Here is a 20,488-nt window from a genome sequence, read left to right on the forward strand (position 1 = left end):
CACAGATATTACAGCTTCTAAACATTAACAATTAGGTGTGAAACTGCCAATTAGGTTACTCAAATAATTCCTTCACACGGCTATTAGTTGCTATTTTGGTACCTCAGAGACAAATTTTACAGGAGGAAGTGAGATCATTAGAGCCCCCATAGCAGGAAGTTACATTACAAGTTGCAGCCAGGCAGGAAGTGACATCATCATAGGCCCTAGCAAATGCCTACAGACTGCCACTATTAATAGTGATGAAAACAAAATCATAGAACATGCCTATAAAAGTGGACATGCATTGGCAGAGATACTTGCAAGAACTCTTTTCCCATATAGTTCTATCCCACTAGCCTGGACATGGGTTCTTCTTTGGTCCATCAATTGAATATTTCACCTGGGCATTGGACACAGAGAATGTTTAGTTTCTCTGTGAGGCACTTGAGCTGTAAATTCGACCTTGCTTCTGCACTATCAAGAAGGCTAGAATGCACCATGACAGTGCAAACCATATGAAAGGACCCATTGACCAATTCTCTGTGCAAGGTAGTTGGTTTTCAGGCACCATAGTTTTCGCCCTTTCCCAGTGGGGCGACAGTACTTGAAGCATCCCACCACATGAAAGCAAGAGAATGCAGAAATCCCAACTGTTCTGGTGGTTGAACTGTAAAATAAATCAACGTAAATCAAAGCAATCGTTGAGAGCCCACTGAGGAAAGCAGAGCAAAAAGACATTTTGAAAGTGAAGTTTTGAGGAGGAGAAACAAAGTTACTTGCATTGCAATCAAGTTCGGTAAATGAAAAGTTAGATAATAATCTTTATTGTCACAAATAGGCTTACATTAACACTGAAATTAAGTTACTGTTAAAAGCCCCTAGTCGCTACACTCCAGCACCTGTTTGGGTAGACAGAGGGAGAATTCAGAATGTCCAAATTACCTAACATCACGTCTTTTGGGACTTGGGGGAGGAAACCGGAGCACCCGGAGGAAACCCACGCAGACACGGGGAGAACGTGCAGACTCCGCACAGACATTGACCCGAGCCGGGAATTGAACCTGGGATCCTGCTGCTGTGAAGCAACAGTGCTAAACACTGTGCTACCGTGCTGCCCATGGCTTAATTGCTATCTCTCTTCCCTCTGAATCTGAAGGTTTTCTGCTCAAGTCCTACTCCAGCTATTCTGAGAGTTAAAAAACAAGGTGGACACTCCAGTGCGGTATGGAGGTATTGGCAGAGGTGCCATTCTTTGGATAAGACTTTAAACCGAGGGCATGTCTGTCTGGGTGTAAAAGATCCCATGGTATTATTTTGAAGAACAGCAGGGGCGTCCTCCCTGGTGCCCTGATCAATATTTATTCTTCAATAAACATCGTAAGATCTGGTCATTATCACACATCAGCTGTTTGTGGGAGCTTACTGTGCAGAGATTGGCTGCTGTGTTACACAACAGTGACTATACTTTTAAGAAGTGCTTTCTTGGCTGTAAAGTGCTTCAAGAAGTCCACAGTCTTACAAACGCATTCTCATTGTGATGACTATTTTTTTGTGAGGCTGTATCAGATTGTACCAGAAAAATGTGCAATAGTGCACTCACTCTGCCTCCAAATGTGATATCAATGAAGAAACCGGGTGTCTTGTAGCAGAATTATATCTAAAACCTATATCGAGCACTTGACACAATTCAATGCTCTTAGTGGGAACACTTCATTGTTAAATAATGTGTTCCCCTTAATTCCTTATTATGCTTTAAATTTCCATTTGAATTATCACATTTGCTGTTTTATGTCTTATAAAAGGGGCATTCCTAAACGTCTCCACAAAATCTTGCTGACAGTCTAACAGGTACCATTGCATAATCCTTGCCACATAATTTGAAAATAGGGAAGTCTTTATTTTTTTTTGCCGGGGTATCTATTTCGAGAGCGTCATTGATTTGTGTGCACAATTAAGCACTTAAAAAAAAGGTATTTTGAAGATTCACAGATTTTCACAGTAACTTCACTGCAGTGTTAATGTAAGCCTGCTTGTGACACTAATAAAGATTATCATTATCCCAATTTCCAAAGTAGAATGGATTAGAATAATTTTAGCTTGACATACGGATGAAATGTCCAAATTAGTTTAGGTGTCTTGAATTATTCGCAATTCTAATAATGTAACTGCTTGGGAGATAGTTTCATGCTTGCTAATTATATCACTAACTGATCCACTGATTGATATTAACACATCTGTACATTGGTCCCACTCAGCCCGATCAATGTTTTGATTGAATTCATAATTCCATAGAAATTATGAGCAAAAAAAAGCTACCAGACAGAAACAAAAGCACACGCAGAGACACGCACACACACACAAAAAAATCAACATGCAAAAGGTGAAATTCTATGTTGATGGCCCCATTGTGTATAAGAAAGAAAAGGAGATCGATAAGGCACTGAAGATGGTAACAGCTGTAAGCAGTCCTTGTACTCTGGCTGTAATCCTGATGAATAATGTTGCTGTCATAACAGCAGGGATAATTTAATGCTGACACTTAGCAGCATGATGAATAGCTTGTCAGACATCAGCAGTGACAGAGTCAAGGGAAACTGCCCATGACAAGTTCTGAAATATTAATCTTCTACTAGACTGTGACTGTGCTAAGGGGATAGGGAAGGAATACTAGGTAAATCAGTTTCTTTTCTGAGAGGTTAAAACTACAGCTTCCTTCGAAAAACAGAGCAAAGCAAGTGCCTTGCGTGAAATTGCATTGGGTGAATCAATGCACACCAAAAGTTCTCAATTCTAAGTGCCCGGGCGATGCATTTTATTTCATAACGCATAAGCTTGAAGGGAACTTCTCACAATCTAGGAAAGAATCACTTATTGAGAATGCACACTCAAAATCAAGCAGCAAATAGCACTTGTTTGGAAAGCACTTATGTGCTTAAGGAATGAGGGCCGGGATTTCCGGGACCCGCCAATGTGGGCGGGGCGGAAAATGTGGCGGCCCAGCCGTTGATTTTCGACGGGAATTTCTGGTCCCCTCCAAAAATTCCAGCCAAGGATGCAAATGAGCCCAACATTCATCCAAACATCACTGGTTCAATATATCCGGGAATCCCTTTGGAATACTGGCCTCTTGAATTAAAATCCATTGCACGTTAAAACACAATTTTGATTCTCTCCCTGGATTATGAATGGCTTGATTAGGGTTTGATTCATCACTTGTTGAATATTAAGTTACTGTCCAAGAAACATAGAGAGACTGGGCAAAATCTTGTTCAATGTCACGCTGGATGTTTTCAGCATAACATCTGAGACTTTTTTTATTGGTTCACAGGATGTTGCGAGCAAGGGTCAGTATTTATTGCCCATCCCTAATCACTCATGAGAAAGGGGTGGTGAGCCCCCTTCTTGAACCGATGGAATCCATGTGGTGCAGGTACACCCACAGTGCTGTTAGGGAGGAGTTCCAGGATTTTTACCCGGTGACAGTGAAGGAACGGCGATTGAGTTCCAAGTCAGGATGGCTTGTGGCTTGGAGGAGAATTTGCAGGTAGTGGTATTCCCATATGCCTGCTGCCTTGTCCTTCTAGGTAATAGAGGTTGTCGATTTAGAAGTTGCTGTCGAAAGAGCCTGGGAGAGCTGCTGCAGTGCGTCTTGTAGATGGTACACACTGCTGCCACTGTGCGTCACTGATGGAGGGACTGAATGTTTAATGCGGTGGATGTTGTGCCAATCAATGGGCTGCTTTGTCCTGGATGGTGTCAAGCTTCTTAGTGTTGTTGGAGCTGCCCTCATCCAGATGGGTGCAGAGCATTCCATCACACTCCTCACTTGTGCCCTGTGGATTGTGGGCAGGCTTTGGGGAGTCAGGAAATGAGTTACTCGCTGCAGAATTCCGAGCCTATTCTTGTTGCCTTGACTATCCAATGATTTTTTTAAATGAATTTAGAGGGCCCAATTCATTTTTTCCAATTAAGGGGCAATTTAGCGTAGCCAATCCACCTACCCTGAACATCTTTGGGTTGTGGGGGCGAAACCCACTCAAACATGGGGGGAATGTGCAAACACCACACGGACAGTGACCCAAAGCCGGGATCGAACCTGGGACTTTGGCGCCGTGAGACAGCAGTGCTAACCACTGCGCCGTCATGTTGCCCGGGTATCCAATGTACAAAGACTTAAGTTTGCAACTTGAAAGGACCCAGTGAGGGGGAAGTTTTTGTTGCTGATTTGGCTTTCTGAAGTGCACAATTGGACAGAGCCAGGACGTGGAGTTGGTAATCCTTGCAGCTGGAGAGGAAGTTGATCAGCAGATTGATCAAACGCATTGGCCTAAACTTTCCAGAACCACCCGCCGGGGGAATCGTTGCAGGCGAGGCAGATAATTTAACGGACCAGCCACAGGTTCGTTGACCTTGTGTGTGTATTTACAGTAGGGACGTGCTGGATGGGAAAACCCTGCCCAATTTTATTTGGAGGGTTGGTATCTAAATTGATTTGCTTCGGGTAGGATGCTGACACTTTGTAACACAGTTTTAGCTGGATTTGGATAGTGAGACCAGACTTTGGAGGAGCTGGATTGGATCTCCTCAACGTCCTGCTGGTTTACCCATTGCCCAAATAAACTTGACAATCTACGATTCAATGGTGCCAGCTGCATGTTTGTCACCCTGAGGGTGATCCGAACAACAGGGGCATAACCTTAAAATTGGAGCACCGCTTTCAAGGGTGATGTCAGGAAATATTTCTCTGCACGAAAGGTAGTGGAAATCTGCAATGCTTTCCCTCTTTCCAAAGCAAAATGGTTGTTGAGGTTGGGGTTGATTTAAAATTTCAAAATTGTGCTTTTCATTAGGTAAGGCTATTAACGGTTGTGGAACCAAGGACTGAAGTTAAGATACAGATCTGTTGTAATCTAATTGTATGGAAGAAATAGCCTCAAGGGGCTGAATGGCCTCCTCCTGTTCAGACATTCCCAACCAGAAGTGGTTTGAATAATGCAGACCTCTCACAAATTCAGTGCTTTGAACAAGATTGTGATCCAAAGACAACAGAAAAATTGCAATGGTTTCATCTGCCAAATTACTTGTCCACTCTTGTTATCAGTTCCTTGGTTCCTTTTCCTCTTAGACCTATTTTGCACATTTCTTTTCAGACTAAAGCGTAGTCACCATTTCATTTTCATCTTTTTCCAGCAAAATTTAGCAGCAGATGCCGTGGAAAATATGAACATTTAGTGAATAAATAATCACCTCAGGTTTACTCTCCAGTCCGAGTGACTCGAATCTGCATTCAGAATCTTCAAGTGATTTAGTTTCTCTCCTGTTTGACATTCAGTTTTTTTTACCTAAATGTTCAGAAATAGGAAAACTGTGTAATTATATACTTTGGAATTATGTCCCCTGTTGACAAAATTATCCTGGTTAATTATAGATCCTGTCCAACAGGATTATGCGCTTAGCAAAAAAAAATAATAGGCTACATAAACTCAGACAATGACATACCTGGGCTTGCATGACTCTGTTGGTGCTTATGATCAAAAGGTACAATTAACCCTATAAGTCCAGGGTCATTGGAAACATTTTGTGTTGTTTTCTTCCTCCACTGTGCTTCTGTGCCATTCAGCTGCTCCAATATTTCTGATGGGGCTGGAGATTGATTGATTTATTGTCACATGTACAGAAGTACAGTGAAAAGAATTTTTCTGCGGCCAAGTGAAGGTATACAGTACATACACAGTAGACAAAAAGAATAATTGACAAAGTACATTGACAAATAGTGATTGGTTACATTGCGGAACAAGGGCCAAATGAAGCAAATACATGAGTAAGGCAGCAAAGGGCTTCGTGAATAGTGTTCTTACAGGGAACAGATCAGTCCGAGGGAGAGTCGTTGAGGAGTCTAGTAGCTGTGGGGAAGAAGCTGTTTCCTATGTCTGGATATGCGGGTCTTCCGACTTCTGTATCTTCTGCCTGATGGAAGGGTCTGGAAGAGGACAAAGCCTGGATGTGAGGGGTCTCTGATAATGCTGTCTGCCTTCCTGAGGCAGCGGGAGGTGTAGACTGAATCAATGGGAGGGTGGCAAGCTTATGCGATGCGTTGGGCTTAGTTCACCAGACTCTGCAGTTTCTTGCGATCTTGCGCCGAGCAGTTGCCATACCAAGCTATGATGCAGCTGGATAGGATGCTCTCTATGGCACATCTGTAGAGGTTTGTGAGAGTCAATGCAGACATGTTCACGTTCCATAGTGCAATGCCTTGGAATCCAAGAATGACCTGGGACAACTTTTCTCTTCCTGTGGGAACATATCTGACTTTGCCTTGACGTGGCAGAATTACGTTCAGAGACTGGCTGCATGAGGAATTGTCAGCGCAGACGTACGCCTCACTCATTTGTGATGCCCAATTTGTTTTCACTCAAATGGAAGTTTCACAAAAATGTCTTAAATGAATAACAGAGTCGCATACTGGGAGTTATGGTTACACATTTCATTGATACATGCTTAAAATTCTGAGAGTATCACGTCTGCGTTAAAGTATACTCTCCAAATAAAAAACATTTGTTTCTTGTGGATACACTGGAATGCTTAATAATAAATGCTCTTGTGTATATATTAGATGTTAGAGAGTTAAAAGATTAAATGTCATGATTTACAGAGTGGGAAACCAAAGTCAAATAACTATCTGCTTACTATTGATCCAAAAGTACTTACTCAGGAGTATGGGGAGAACTTCATATTAACAAGAGTAATATGGAATAACAAAGGCAATGTAAAATCCATGTATCAAATCTTAGTTGTTGAAAGAGCAACTATGTGAATTAAATCATATTACATTATAAGATTGAATTATATTAATACATGGGGGTAAACTGAATTCACAACACACCATCACACGTTAAATTCTAATCTTCCTGAGCTAATACTTTGCTCAGGATATGGTGCACTAATTAGGTGGCATGGTAGCACAGTGATTAGCACTGTTGCTTCACAGTGCCAGGGTCCCAAGTTCGATTCCCGGCTTGGGTCACTGTCGGTGCGGAGTTCTCCCCATCTTTGCGTGGGATTTCTCCAGGTGCTCCGGTTTCTTCCCACAAGTCCCGAAAGACGTGCTTGTTCGGTGAATTGGACATTCTGAATTCTCCCTCCGTGTATCCGAACTGGCGTCGGAATGTGGCGACTAGGGGCTTTTCACAGTAACTTCATTGCAGTATTAATGTAAGCCCACTTGTGACAATAAAGATTATTCTTATTATTCATTGCTATGGCTGCAGCTGCCAAATTCTTCATGGACTTCATCTATTCTCCTCTCTCAGGACAAGACGAACAAGAGGAGATTTAGCTCCTTGAGCCTGTTGCACCATATTTTACTCCTTCGTGCGATGTGGGATTCGCTGGCTGGGTCAGCATGTATTGCCCATCCCTGATAGTATTTAAGAGTCAACCACATTGCCGTGGGTCTGGAGTCACATGTAGGCCAGACTAGGTAAGGAGGGCAGATTTCCTTCCCGAAAGGACATTAGTCTCAAATTGCTTTTGACAAGGTCCCTCATGGTAGACTGGTACAAAAGGTGAAGTCACACGGGATCAGGGGTGAGTTGGCAAGGTGGATACAGAACTGGCTGGGTCATAGAAGGTAGAGAGTAGCAATGGAAGGGTGCTTTTCTAATTGGAGGGCTGTGACTAGTGGTGTTCCGCAGGTATCAGTGCTGGGACCTTTGCTGTTTGTAGTATATATAAATGATTTGGAGGAAAATGTAACTGGTCTGATTAGTAAGTTTGCAGACGACACAAAGGTTGGTGGAATTGCGGATAGCGATGAGGACTGTCAGAGGATACAGCAGAATTTAGATCGTTTGGAGACTTGGGCGGCGAGATGGCAGATGGAGTTTAATCCGGACAAATGTGAGGTAATGCATTTTGGAAGGTCTAATGCAGGTAGGGAATATACAGTGAATGGTAGAACCCTCAAGAGTATTGAAAGTCAGAGAGATCTAGGTGTACAGGTCCACAGGTCACTGAAAGGGGCAAAACAGGTGGAGAAAGTAGTCAAGAAGGCATACGGCATGCTTGCCTTCATTGGCCGGGGCATTGAGTATAAAAATTGGCAAGTCATGTTGCAGCTGTATAGAACCTTAGTTAGGCCACACTTGGAGTATAGTGTTCAATTCTGGTCGCCACACTACCAGAAGGATGTGGAGGCTTTAGAGAGGGTGCAGAAGAGATTTACCAGGATGCAGCCTGGTATGGAGGGCATTAGCTATGAGGAGCGGTTGAATAAACTCGGTTTGTTCTCACTGGAACGACGGAGGTTGAGGGGCGACCTGATAGAGATCTACAAAATTATGGGGGGCATAGACAGAGTGGATAGTCAGAGGCTTTCCCCAGGGTAGAGGGGTCAACTAGGGTGCATAGGTTTACGTTGCGAGGGCCAAGGTTTAGAGTAGATGTACGAGGCAAGTTTTTTACACAGAGGGTAGTGGGTGCCTGGAACTCGCTACCGGAGGAGGTGGTGGAAACAGGGACGATCGTGACATTTAAGGGGCATCTTGACAAATATATGAATAGGATGTGAATAGAGGGATATGGACCCAGGAAGTGTAGAAGATTGTAGTTTAGTCGGGCAGCAAGGTCGGCACGGGCTTGGAGGGCCGAAGGGCCTGTTCCCGTGCTGTACTTTTCTTTGTTCTTTGTTCTTTGTGGTGAACCAGATGGGTTTTTATAACAATCAACAAGGTTAGACTTTGTCTCTATTCCCTTCGTCCTCCCAAAACGCACCACCTCACACTTTCCAGGGTTAAATTCCATTTGCCTCTGCTCTGCCCATCTAGCCAACCCATCTACATCGTCCTGTAATCCTCACTATTTACCACACCACCAATTTCTGATTTACCATTGGCATAAAATGAAATCTCACTTTTTCTTTTTTTTTTAAATTTGAAGTGCCCAATTCACTTTTTTTTCCAATTAAGAGAGCAATTTATCATGGCCATCGACCCTGCACATCTTTGGATTGTGGGGGTGAGACTCAAACAGACACGGGAATAATGTGCAAATTCCACACGGACCCACTCATCTTTTTCAGATACTTTGGATGCAAGACATCTCACAAGGAGGAAGAGGAGGAGAAAATTCGGCAAGTGAAAGAGATGAGAAATGTAAAGGGACAAAAAAAAAATCCAAAAGTGCAGGGATAGCCGTGTATGCGCACACATTGGCCTATGCTTATCAGAGCCCCTGTTTAATAGATCGAATAAAAAGCTGATGGAGAGGACTTTATGAGTGTAATCCAATATCAAGTTCAAATGACATTCATGAAGCGCTCAGCTTGGCTTTTATAGTTATAGCATCTTCTCAGTCTCCTCAATACGATCATTGACACATTTAACTCCTTTCATGCATGTATCACTGCATGTGTGGTCTTTCTATATTTCTTATTTATAAGTGTCAATGCATCTTAGTTTATGTATCTCATTATCTTTGATTAATATGTATAATGTTGACAGATAGGGAACATAATTCATTCCCTCATCTGGAAGACTTTTGTTGCAAGAAGCTTTAAGACTGGAAACTTGAAGGAGAATTTCATTTCAGGATTCAAAGTGTGCCACAACTAGCTTCTCCTGTTAAGGTAAGCTCAAAGTGTCGACAACTGTCTCGCGTCTCCGTTTTAAAGGCTGCACGCACTGGATTTGGCTGATTTGTGCCCAAGAAAACTAACCAATCTGTCAAAAGGATCCAGAAACAGACAATAGACTCATAATAATAATGATCTTTATTATTGTCACAAGTAGGCTTACATTAACACTGCAATGAAGTTACTGTGAAAAGCCCCTAGTCGTCACATTCCGGCGCCTGTTCGGGTACACGGAGGGAGAATTCAGAATGTCCAATTCACCTAACAGGCACGTTTTTCGGGACTTGTGGGAGGAAACCGGAGCACCCGGAGGAAACCCACGCAGACACGGGGAGAACGTGTAGTCTCCACGCAGTGACCCAAGCTGGAATTGAACCTGGGACCCTGGCGCGGTGAAGCAACAGTGCTACCCTACTGTCCATATAGAGGGCCTAAGATCCATTTCAGTCAGGCACCCAGGACCAGTACAATATAGGGGCAGCACGGTAGCATTGTGGATAGCACAATTGCTTCACAGCTCCAGGGTCCCAGGTTCGATTCTGGCTTGGGTCACTGTCTGTGCGGAGTCTGCACATCCTCCCCGTGTGTGCGTGGGTTTCCTCCGGGTGCTCCGGTTTCCTCCCACAGTCCAAAGATGTGCGGGTTAGGTGGATTGGCCATGATAAATTGCCCTTAGTGTCCAAAATTGCCCTTAGTGTTGGGTGGGGTTACTGGGTTATGGGGATAGGGTGGCGGTGTTGACCTTGGGTAGGGTGCTCTTTCCGGGAGCCGGTGCAGACTCGATGGGCCGAATGGCCTCCTTCTGCACTATAAATTCTATGATAATCTATGAATATGGCCCGTAGGGCACTTTAGCCACAGATTGGCTGATTAAATGGTGACGCTGAATCAAAATTCTAGCCCGTTCTCTCATCTCCATTGAGCCAGTTTTTACCGAAAGCAAACTGACGTGGCATATGCACCCAGGTGTGTACTCATGCTAATTGAGCATGTCTGCACATCGCACACTTATGCTTGTTGTGTACATCCCAGATGTGCAAATCATGCATTTGACACAAATGGACCACATGTATCCACAAATGCCTACACTGGACATAGCTATATACTGTGGATATGTCAGCTCTGCTCAGTTGGTAGCATCAATTGTGCCTCTGGGTCAGCTGGTTGTAAGTTCAAGTCCCACTCCGTGGGCCTTGAGCAGATAAATGCCCTAGGGCTGACACATCAGTGCAGTACTGAGGGAGTGGTGCCACACTGGTGCCGGTGCCATCATTCAGATCAGGCCTTTTCTTAAATATTTGGAATATGGGCATCACTGGCTTGGCCAGCATTTACTGCCCGCCCCTACATGCCCTTGAGAAGGTGGTGGTGAGCTGCCTTCTTGAAGCGCTGCAGTCCGTGTGGTGTAGGCGCACCCATACTGCTTTTAGGGAGGGAGTTCCAAGAGATTGGCCTCGCGCCAGTGAAGGACCAAGGGCTGTCTTCTCCCTTCAGGAGATGTAAACATTTCCACGGCATTATTTTGAGGAAGAAGAAGGGGAATTATTCCCAGTGCCCTGGACAAACTTAAACCTCTAATGATGCCACTTAAAAAAGACCAAGGGCTGAATTCTTCCTTTCGCAATGCCGGCAATGAGAATCATGACTGCGTGGAGAGCGTTCGAAATGGAAGAAAAGGTATTTTGGGCCTGGTATTGATTCCGACGCCATGCTCCAGTTTCCTTGCTGCCACCGCTGTTGCTGTTTGCACCCTGTTTGCTGGGTCCATACAAAATCATCATGATGCGTTTAAATATTATTTGCGGCGTGGACACAGTATGCTCCAACCCCCCCTCCGCCCACGATGCTCCGCCCTTCTCAGGCAGAGATCTGCGGGCATGAACTGCTGCAAATATTTACAAGCGAGGACTGGGCGCCATGGCTGCTGAGAGGGAACGGCAGGTTAAAAAAAACCTCCCCAAAAGCCAAAGTCATTGTAGGGCTTGCTGTGGGGATGGCTGCCCTGCCGGGGGCAATAGCGGGAAATGACTTGCTGCCAGGTCCGTGCACTCGGGGTGTCCCGCTCGGGATTGGGATGGCCAATCCCATTGCTGTCGTATGTGATTTAAACGCACCCCATTGGTGCTGCTTGCAGGCTCCTAGCTGTTCACTCTGCTGACTGCTCACTGAATGCTCAGACTGTCTCTGGTCACCTGGGAAACCACCTGGACTGCCCCTCTGGACACCCTCATACCTCAGCTATATCATCAAGGGCATAGGCGTGGCCAAGCTCAATCAGGGGCCCACTAGGTGTTGGCACTCCGCAGAAGCCCTGCCCCAGTGCTGAGGAAGCAGGGGATTAGCAGAGCTCATCCCAACCAGAGGACACCGGCACCGTGGCCTTTGGAACCCTCCCTGGTTCTCTGTCCCTCTCAGGGAAGCACCTCACCAGTGACCCCCAACCCATCAGGATCACAAGCTATCCCCTCCTGGTGAGGCTGGCAGTGCTGATTTCCTCTGCCACCCACCCAGGTGGTGTTCAGGAGCGTGGCCTTTAGCCTGTGGCCCACCCTGAGGAAGAGGGTGTCCCTCCTCTCCTTAATGGTGTTCTAAGAAGACTTACAACACAATGTTAAAGTCCAACAGGTTTATTTGGAATCACTAGCTTTCGGAGTGTAGCTCCTTCATCAGGTACATGAAGAGGCAGGTTACACAAACACAGCATATATAGACAAAGCCAATGATGCAAGATGATATTTTGAATGCGAGTCTTTGCAGGTAATTAAGTCTTTACAGGTCCAGACAGTGCGACTGGAGAGAGGGATAATCACAGGTTAAAGAGGTGTGAATTGTCTCAAGCCAGGACAGCTGGTAGGATTTCGCAAGCCCAGGCCAGATGGTGGGGAGTGAAATTAGTGAGACATGAATCCAAGATCCCGGTTGAGGCCGTACTCATGTGTGCGGAACTTGGCTATAAGTTTCTGCTCGGCAATTCTGCGTTGTCGCGGGTCCTGAAGGCCGCCTTGGAGAACGTTTACCCGGAGATCAGAGGCTGAATGCCCTTGACTGCTGAAGTGTTCCCCGACTGGACGGGATCATTCCTGCCTGCCGATTGTCGCGTGATGTCCGTTCATCCGTTGTCGCAGCGTCTGCATGGTCTCGCCAATGTACCACGCTTCGGGCCATCCTTTCCTGCAGCGTTTGAGGTAGACAACGTTGGTCGAGTCGCACGGGTATGTATCGCGTACCTGGTGGGTGGTGTTCTCAAGTGTAATGGTGCTACCCATATCGATGATCTGGCACGTCTTACAGAGGTTGCCATGGCAGGGCTGTGTGGTGTCACGGTCGCTGTTCTCCTGACAGCTGGGTAGTTTGCTGCAAACAATGGTTTGTTTGAGGGGAAGGGGGCAGGTCGTTGACCTTTTTCCGGCACTGGAGGCCAGTCCTCCTGGTCACCCCCCCCCCCCCCCCCCCCCCCCCGAGCTGACGGCTGCCGCCACCTCATCTCAGGCAGCAGTGGCAGCCTTGTGGCTCACCCTCCGGGACACCCGGAGGAACAGGACTTCCCGCCTGGCCTCCACCGCATCCAGGGGCCTCCCTAGGTCAGCGTCCTCGAATCTTGGGGTGGGTCTCCTCGGAGCCATTGTTGCGATCTGGCTAGGGTTGGCTGAGCAAGTGCAGTTTTAGTGCTGCCCGACCTTGTTAGTGGGGAGCTGGCGAGCGCGGTCCCGGAGAATCAGCTGGCGAGCCTTCATTTGCAGCGAGAAGCCCGTGAGGCCTCATTAAGTGGACCAATTAACGTTGAATTATGTTGCCGGCCTTGCCGGGCCTGGCGCCGTGAAGCTCACGGCAGTTCCCGCTCGCTACCATACTCAGAAATTTTTCCGGGGAATCGCGTACTTAGTCTCCCAAATGGAGAATCCTGCCCAGATTATCTGCTCATTTCTTCATTGCTGTTTGCGAGAGCTTGCTCTGTGCAAATTTGCTGCCACGTTTTCTGATTACAATGATGACCACTCTCCAAAAGTGTTTCTTTGGCTGTAGAGTGTTTTGGGACATGCTGATGTTGAGAAATGCGAGTCTTTCTTTTCTTATTTTAGCAGATGTCTTCTCCGGCAGTCCCTCAGGATCGAGGATGACTTGCTTCCACTCCGGGGGGTGGGTTCTGCTGTGGCTGAATAGTCCAATCCTGGGTCCGCAGAGTCTGCCGCAGGTTTGGCACGTGGTGTTTGGTGCGGTAGGGGGAATGTTCTGGATTCTGCGCTCTCCTTCCACTGTTTACGCTTGCCCTCCACGTGCTCCACCCTGTGACGCCCGAAGTGATAGGCGCCTTCGTGGATGCTCCTTCTCCAGTTTATGCATTCTAAGTCGAGCAATTCCCATGTGTTGATGGGGATGTTGCATTTAGTTAGGGAGGCTTTCAGAGTGTTCTTGTAATGTTTCCTCTGCCCTTGTGTCAGGCATGCGGGCAATGGGCATGCGGGCAATGGGCATGCGGGCAATGTCGCCCGCCCATCACAGCTGGTCGAGTGTGACCAGTGCCTCGTTACTGGGGCTATTGCCTAAGAGAGGACACTCACGTTGGTACACCTATCCTGCCAGTGGATTTGCAGGATTTTGCAGAGGCAATGTTGGCGATATCTCTCCAGGGATTTGAGGTGTTTGCTGTACATTGTCCATGTTTCTGATGCACACAGGAGGGCGGAGTCCCTGGCTGCTCTGTGGACCATGAGCTTGGTGCTGGGTTCGAGGTCTTGATCTTTGAACACTTTGATTCTCAGACAATTAAAAGACTGCACTGCCGCATTGGAGTCGATGCTGGATTTCATCGCCAATGTTTACTTGCACTGAGAGGAGGCTCCCGAGGTATGGAAAATTATCCTCATTGTCCAGGGGCTCACCTTGGATCTTGATGGCCGGGGGGGGGGGGGGGGGGGGGGGGGGGGGCGGGTGGAGGGGGGGGGGCAGTTTTGTGTGGCAGGAGCAGGCTGGTAGAGGACCTTTGCTTTCCGGATGTTTAGTCTGAAGCCCATTATCTCATATGCCTCTGTGAATACGGTGACAATGGTTTGGATATAGATTTAGAATTATTGTCACGTGTACCGAGGTACAGTGAAAAGTATTGTTCTGCGTACAGTCCAGGCAGATCGTTCCATACATGAGAAAACATAGCGCATACGATAAATACGCAATGTAAATACATAGACATAGATATCAGGTGAAGCACACGGAGTGTAGTACTACCACAGTAGAGAAGATGTGTGAAGAGATCAGTCCAGTCCATAAGAGAGCCTCTTGGGAGTCTGGATAACAGTGGGGAAGGAGCTTGTTTTGAACCTGATAGTGCATGTTCTCAGACTGTTTTACCTCCTGCCTGATGGAAGAGGTTGGAAGAGTGAATAAGTCGGATGGGAGGAGTCTTTGATTATGCTGCCCACTTTCCCAAGGCAGCGAGAGGTGTAGACAGAGCCAATGAATGGGAGGCGGGTTCGCGTGATGAACTGGGTGGTGTTCACGACTCTCTGCAGTTTCTTACGGTCTTGGGCTGAGCAGATGCCATACCAAGCTGTGATGCAGCCAGATAGAAGGCTTTCTATAAAAGTTGATAAGAGTCAAAGTGGACATTCCAAATTTCCTTTGTTTCCTGAGGAGGTAAAGGCGCTGTTGTGCTTTCTTGGTCGTAGCGTCCATTGTGGATGGACAAGGACAGATTGTTGGTGATGTGCACGCCTAGGAATTTGAAGCTGTCAACCATCGCCACCTCAGCCCCGTTGATGCAGACAGGGACGTGTATGACATATCGCTTCCTGAGGTCAATGACCAGCTCCTTAGTTTTGCTGACATTGAGGGAGAGATTATTGTCATTGCGCCAAGCCATATGTTCTGTATCTCCCTCCTGTACTCTGACTCATCGTTGTTTGTGCTCTGACCCACGACAGTCGAGTCATCAGCAAACTTGTAGATGGAGTTGGAGCCAAATTTTGGCACACAGTCGTGTATATATAAGGAATATAGTAGGGGGCTAAGTACGCAGGTTTATGGGGTCCCCGGTATTGAGGACTATTGTGGAGAAAGTGTCGTTGTTTATCCTTGCTGATTGTGGTCTATGGGTCAGGAAGTCGAGGATCCAGTTTAGAGGGAGGAGCCAAGTCCTAGGTTTTGGAGTTTGGATATGAGTTTGGCTGGGATTATGGTGTTGAAGGCAGAGCTGTAGTCAATGAATAAGGGTCTGACGTAGGAATCCTTTTGTTGAGATGCTCCAGAGAGGAGTGTAGTTTGTAGCTTGCCGTCTGAGTGTGTGCACAGACAGGTGGCGTCTGTGTACTGCAGCCAATGATAAAGTTTGGATGGTCTTGGTTCTGGCCTGGAGGTGTCGGAGGTTGAACAGTTTGCCGCTTGTCCGCTCCAGCAGGGACCTTCAGGGTGATGGGGTGGAGTGTTGCTGTGAGGAAGATGGAGAAAAGCTTTGATGCAATATTGCAGCCCTGTTTGACCCCAGTCTGCACACGTATTGGGTCTGTGGTGGTTCCGTTGGTGAGGATGACCGCTTACATGTCATCGTTAAGAAGGCGGAGAATGGTGATGAATTTCTGCAGGCAGCCAGATTTTAGGAGGATGTTCCACAATCCCTCACAGTTGACAGAGTCAAAGGCCTTTGTGAGATCGAAGAAGGCCGTGCACAGAGGTTGATGCTGCTCCCTGCACTTCTCCTGGATTGGTTGCATGCTGAGGATCATGTCCATTGAGCCTCTTGTTGGGCGGAAGGCGCACTGAGACTCAGGGAGGAGCTCTTCAGCCACTGGGAGGAGGTGGTTGAGGAGGATTCACGCGATGACCTTTCCTGTGGCGGAGAATACGGAAATCCCTCTGTAATTTCCGCAGTTGGACCTGACTCCTTCCTTGAAGATGGCCACAATTAAGGCGTCTCAGAGATCACCCAGCATGCTCTCTTCCTTCCAGACAAGGATAATGAGATTGTGGAGTGCCTCTCCGGTGCATTTTAATACTTCTGCAGGGATTCCGTCTGCCCCAGAGGCCTTGTTGCTTTTCAGCTGTCGGGTGGCTTTTTCAACCTCACAGCGAGCTGGGGTTACGCTGAGATGGTGGCAGGTAGAGTGTTGCCGAAGTGTCAAAATCTGTGTCTTGGTTGAGAAGGTCCTCGAAGTGCTCTATCCAGTGGGCAATAACTGCCTCTCTGACTTTGATGAGCACCTCTCCGTTTTTGGCTCCCAGTGGGGAGGGTCCCAGGGTATTCGGACCATAGACGGTTTTGATTGCACTGAAGAAACCACACACATCCCAGTTGTCACTGAGTCTCCTGTGCTCTTTCCACCCACCATCTGTTCTTTCGGTTGCAAGTTCTTTGTTGCATCTCAGTCTTACCAGGTGTGTACACCTAATTATACAGACACATTGTACAGTCGGCATTGGCAAAGAATTGGATTTAATTGTTATTGTTTGAGTAAATCTGTATGCTTGGTACAAATTAGAATAGGACTGGCAAGGTGACTGGCAGACAGAACTGGCAGGAGATTGGGTGATCAGCAGAGGGGGTTCAATTGTTGAAAATGTAGAAGAAAGATGGCTCAGCCTGGTGCCTTCTGCCAAGTTCTAGTGGCATTTCCCGGCGCTGGCACGCAATGGTTTTGCTGGCTGTAATTTGCGTCTCATTAATCAACCCAAATTTGTTGTGTTTTGAAAGTCAGATTTTGCATCCAACCTAACCTCCCTAATGCAGCCTAATATTGGGATTACAATGTACAGTATTCCAACACGAACAGAATTGCATACTAATTAAACATCTTGGCAAAATACAGTTGCACCTGGAGAATTGACCAGCTCTCAATATGATAACTCTGAAGTGGCATTGGGGGGGGGGGGGTCCTCAATGTAGAAACTGCCTTTTATTTTGATGCTGTTGATTGGTGTTTTAGTTCAAGGCATGTCATGCAGAGTTTCAGGATTGGGAGATGCAGGATTTGGACCTAAGAGACCCTCTCATGCTAAGGGACCCTCTCACGACGAGGTAAATATTTACAAGTGTCTCATTAGCCAGCAGAGTGGAACCAATACGAGATGCATTGAGATGAATGTGGCCAACATGTATCCCTCAACTGGTTATTTAACTCATTGCAATTTCCGCGACCTTGCAAAGTGCAGTTGATGTTTGCTTCCGTGCAGAGAATACGCTTAGGAGGTAATTAATTGACTATGAAGTATTTTCGGACATCCTGAGGGTGTGAGAAGTGCTGTATGAAAACAAATCTTGTCTTACTTTCATGTGTTAAAGAGAAATGATTGATTCTATCCCTGGTGTGAAGGGTGAATTTGTTTGTTTTTTTCCCAGCACCATAATCCCTCACCTTGACAAACACCAACAAGCGAAAGCACGACATACCCATAACTTACTTGTCAAGAACACCAAATAAAATTACATTTCATTTGATTTTTATTAATAAAACCTGGTTGGTGACGTGACGGTGGTTTGAGGTTGCTGTTTTCCCTAAGGGACCATCTTGCTGAATGTTGCCCATTTCACCTCATCGCTTTTGAGGTCCATGAAGAAGTCAATAAAATGCACCTTTGGTTTTCGGAAGCTTGTTGTTTATTTCCCCCTGCGATTTGGTGTAACTTCCGTGCCAGTCCAGCAGACCAGATACATTGGTGTTCTGCGATGATCTTTGCCCAAAGATGGCCACTGACAGGATTTTATTTTAATTTGGCAAATACTTGAGTCCCCTGCCTTTCATAACTTGAAGGATGCATAACGCGCAACATTGTTCGTTCCTTGGAACACATATCGGTCGCAATAAAACACGAAAAGCACAAATAAACGGACGAGTGTTGCATTAATTTCCAATGCGCATAATATAGCCATTGTCGGTTGTGGCTGTCAGCTGGAATAACCAACACCAGACTCTGGCATCAGAGCTCCAATCTGTTGATCCCACTGAGAATTGACCATCAGTGAGAATTCAAAATACCTGTAATATACCTGACAAGAGGCCAAATGAAGCAAGGAAGATTATCCCTTCAAGGAGTGTGGGAGTCGGTTGGCTATCCCTAATTACCCCTGAGAAGGTGGTGGTGAGCTGCCTTCTTGAACTGCTGCAGTCCATGTTTTGCAGGTACATCCCCAGTGCTGTAAGGAAGGGCGCTCCAGTGAAAGTGAAGGAACGCCGATATATTTCCAGGTCAGGAATGTGCATGGCTCGGTGGTGATCACGTGCATCTGCTGGCCTTGCACTTTTAGATGGTAGAGGTTCTGTCAGAAGAGCTTTGGTGAGTTTGTTGCAGCGCATCTTTTAGAGGGTGCACACTGTGCTCTGGTGGGGGGGGGGGGGGGGGCGGGGGGGGGGGGAGTGAATGTTTAAGGTGATCAGTGGGGTGCCAATCAAGCTGGCCTTCTTGAGTGTTGTTTGTGTCAAGCTTCTTGAGTGTTGTTGGAGCGACCTCCAGCGGCCACAACCATCTTCCTTTGTGATGGGAAGGATCCAAACATTAACGAGCATTTCACCTGATTCCTATTAACTCCATCTGGCCCCAATATATTTTTATTCTTTTGTTAGTCAAGAAGTGATCTACCTCTGCCTTAAAAATATTAAATGGCCCTCCCTCCGGTGCTCTCTGAGGAAGAGAGTTGCAAAAATTAATGACCCTCAGAGATTTTTTTCCCCCATTCCTCTCTTAAATGGGAGACCCCTTATTTTTAAACTGTCTCCTGTACGTCTAGTCTCTCCTACAACGGAAGACATCCTCTCAACGTCCATCCTGTCAAGTCCCCTCAATATTTTATGTGTCTCAATAAGGTCGCCTCTCATTCTTCGAAACTCTGGTGGGTACAGACGTAGCCTGTTCAACCTTTCCTCATAGGAAACCTTCCCGCACCGCCCATCACGGGTATTAGTTGAGTGAACCTTCTCTGAATTGCTTTCAACACATTTATATCCTTTCTGAAACAAGGAGACCCAAACTGTACACAGCACTCCAGATATGGTCTCACCAATGTACAACTGTAGCAAAACATCTTGGGCTGGATTCTCCGCACCCTTACACCGAAATCGCGGCCGGCGCTGGGGCGGAGAATCCAGTTTGGCGCCGTAATCGGGACCGGCGCCGGTTCGCCGCTTCTCCGGGCACTGAAAAGCGGCGTCACTGGGGAGTACGCGGCGCCGCCGGGGCCATTGCCAGAGGCCCGCTCCGACATCCTCCGCCCCGGACCAGCCGAGTTCCCGAGGGCGTGGAACTAGCCTGGTATTGCCGGTTGGGAGACTCGTGTGGCGGCTGCAGACCGCAGGAACATTATGAAGCACAATTAGACACTCAGCCACATAAATCCATATTAAGGCAGATGATCAAAGGTTTGGTTAAAGTGGTGAATTATAGGGCAGCACGGTGGCGCAGTGGTTAGCACTGCTGTCTCACGGCACCGAGGACCCGGGTTCAATCCCAGTCCATATGGAGTTTGCACATTCTCCCCGTGTCTGCGTGGGTCTCACCCCCACAACCCAAAGCGATGTGCAGGGTAGGTGGATTGGCCATGTTGAATTGCCCCTTCATTGGGAGAAAAAGAATTGGGTGCACTAAATTTATTTTTAAAAAGTGGTGAATTGGATGGAGAGTCTTAAAGGAGGAAAGAGAGATGGAGAAGTTTAGGGAGGGAATTCCAGAGTTCAGGCAGCTGAAGGTACGGCCATCAATGGAACGGAGGCGGGGGAAGAGGGGTTGGGAGTAACATCAGGGATGCTCAAGCGGACAGACTTGGATGAGTGCAGAGAACTCGGACACTTGTGATGCTGACGGACATTCCAGAAATCCGGAAGGATGAAGCTGAGGCGTACTTGGAAACAAGGATGAGCATTTTAAAATGGAGGCATTGTTTGACAGTGTCTGTCG

The 20,488-nt window shown here is 46.8% G+C and overlaps 1 long non-coding RNA gene across 1 annotated transcript in view; it reads right to left on the bottom strand.

The window, feature by feature from the left end:
- Positions 1-541: 541 nt before the first annotated feature.
- LOC140385976 (uncharacterized) overlaps positions 542-20,488 on the bottom strand; it is a 43,154-nt gene continuing 23,207 nt past the window's right edge. Inside the window, exons 2-3 of the long non-coding RNA XR_011933497.1 lie at positions 5,230-5,324; positions 542-649 (exon numbers count right to left, since the gene is read on the bottom strand). This is a non-coding gene — a long non-coding RNA (uncharacterized lncRNA). The remainder of the gene's footprint in view (positions 650-5,229; positions 5,325-20,488) is intronic.

This window comes from Scyliorhinus torazame, chromosome 11 (assembly GCF_047496885.1).
Source record: "Scyliorhinus torazame isolate Kashiwa2021f chromosome 11, sScyTor2.1, whole genome shotgun sequence".
NCBI classification, from domain to species: Eukaryota; Metazoa; Chordata; class Chondrichthyes; order Carcharhiniformes; family Scyliorhinidae; genus Scyliorhinus; species Scyliorhinus torazame.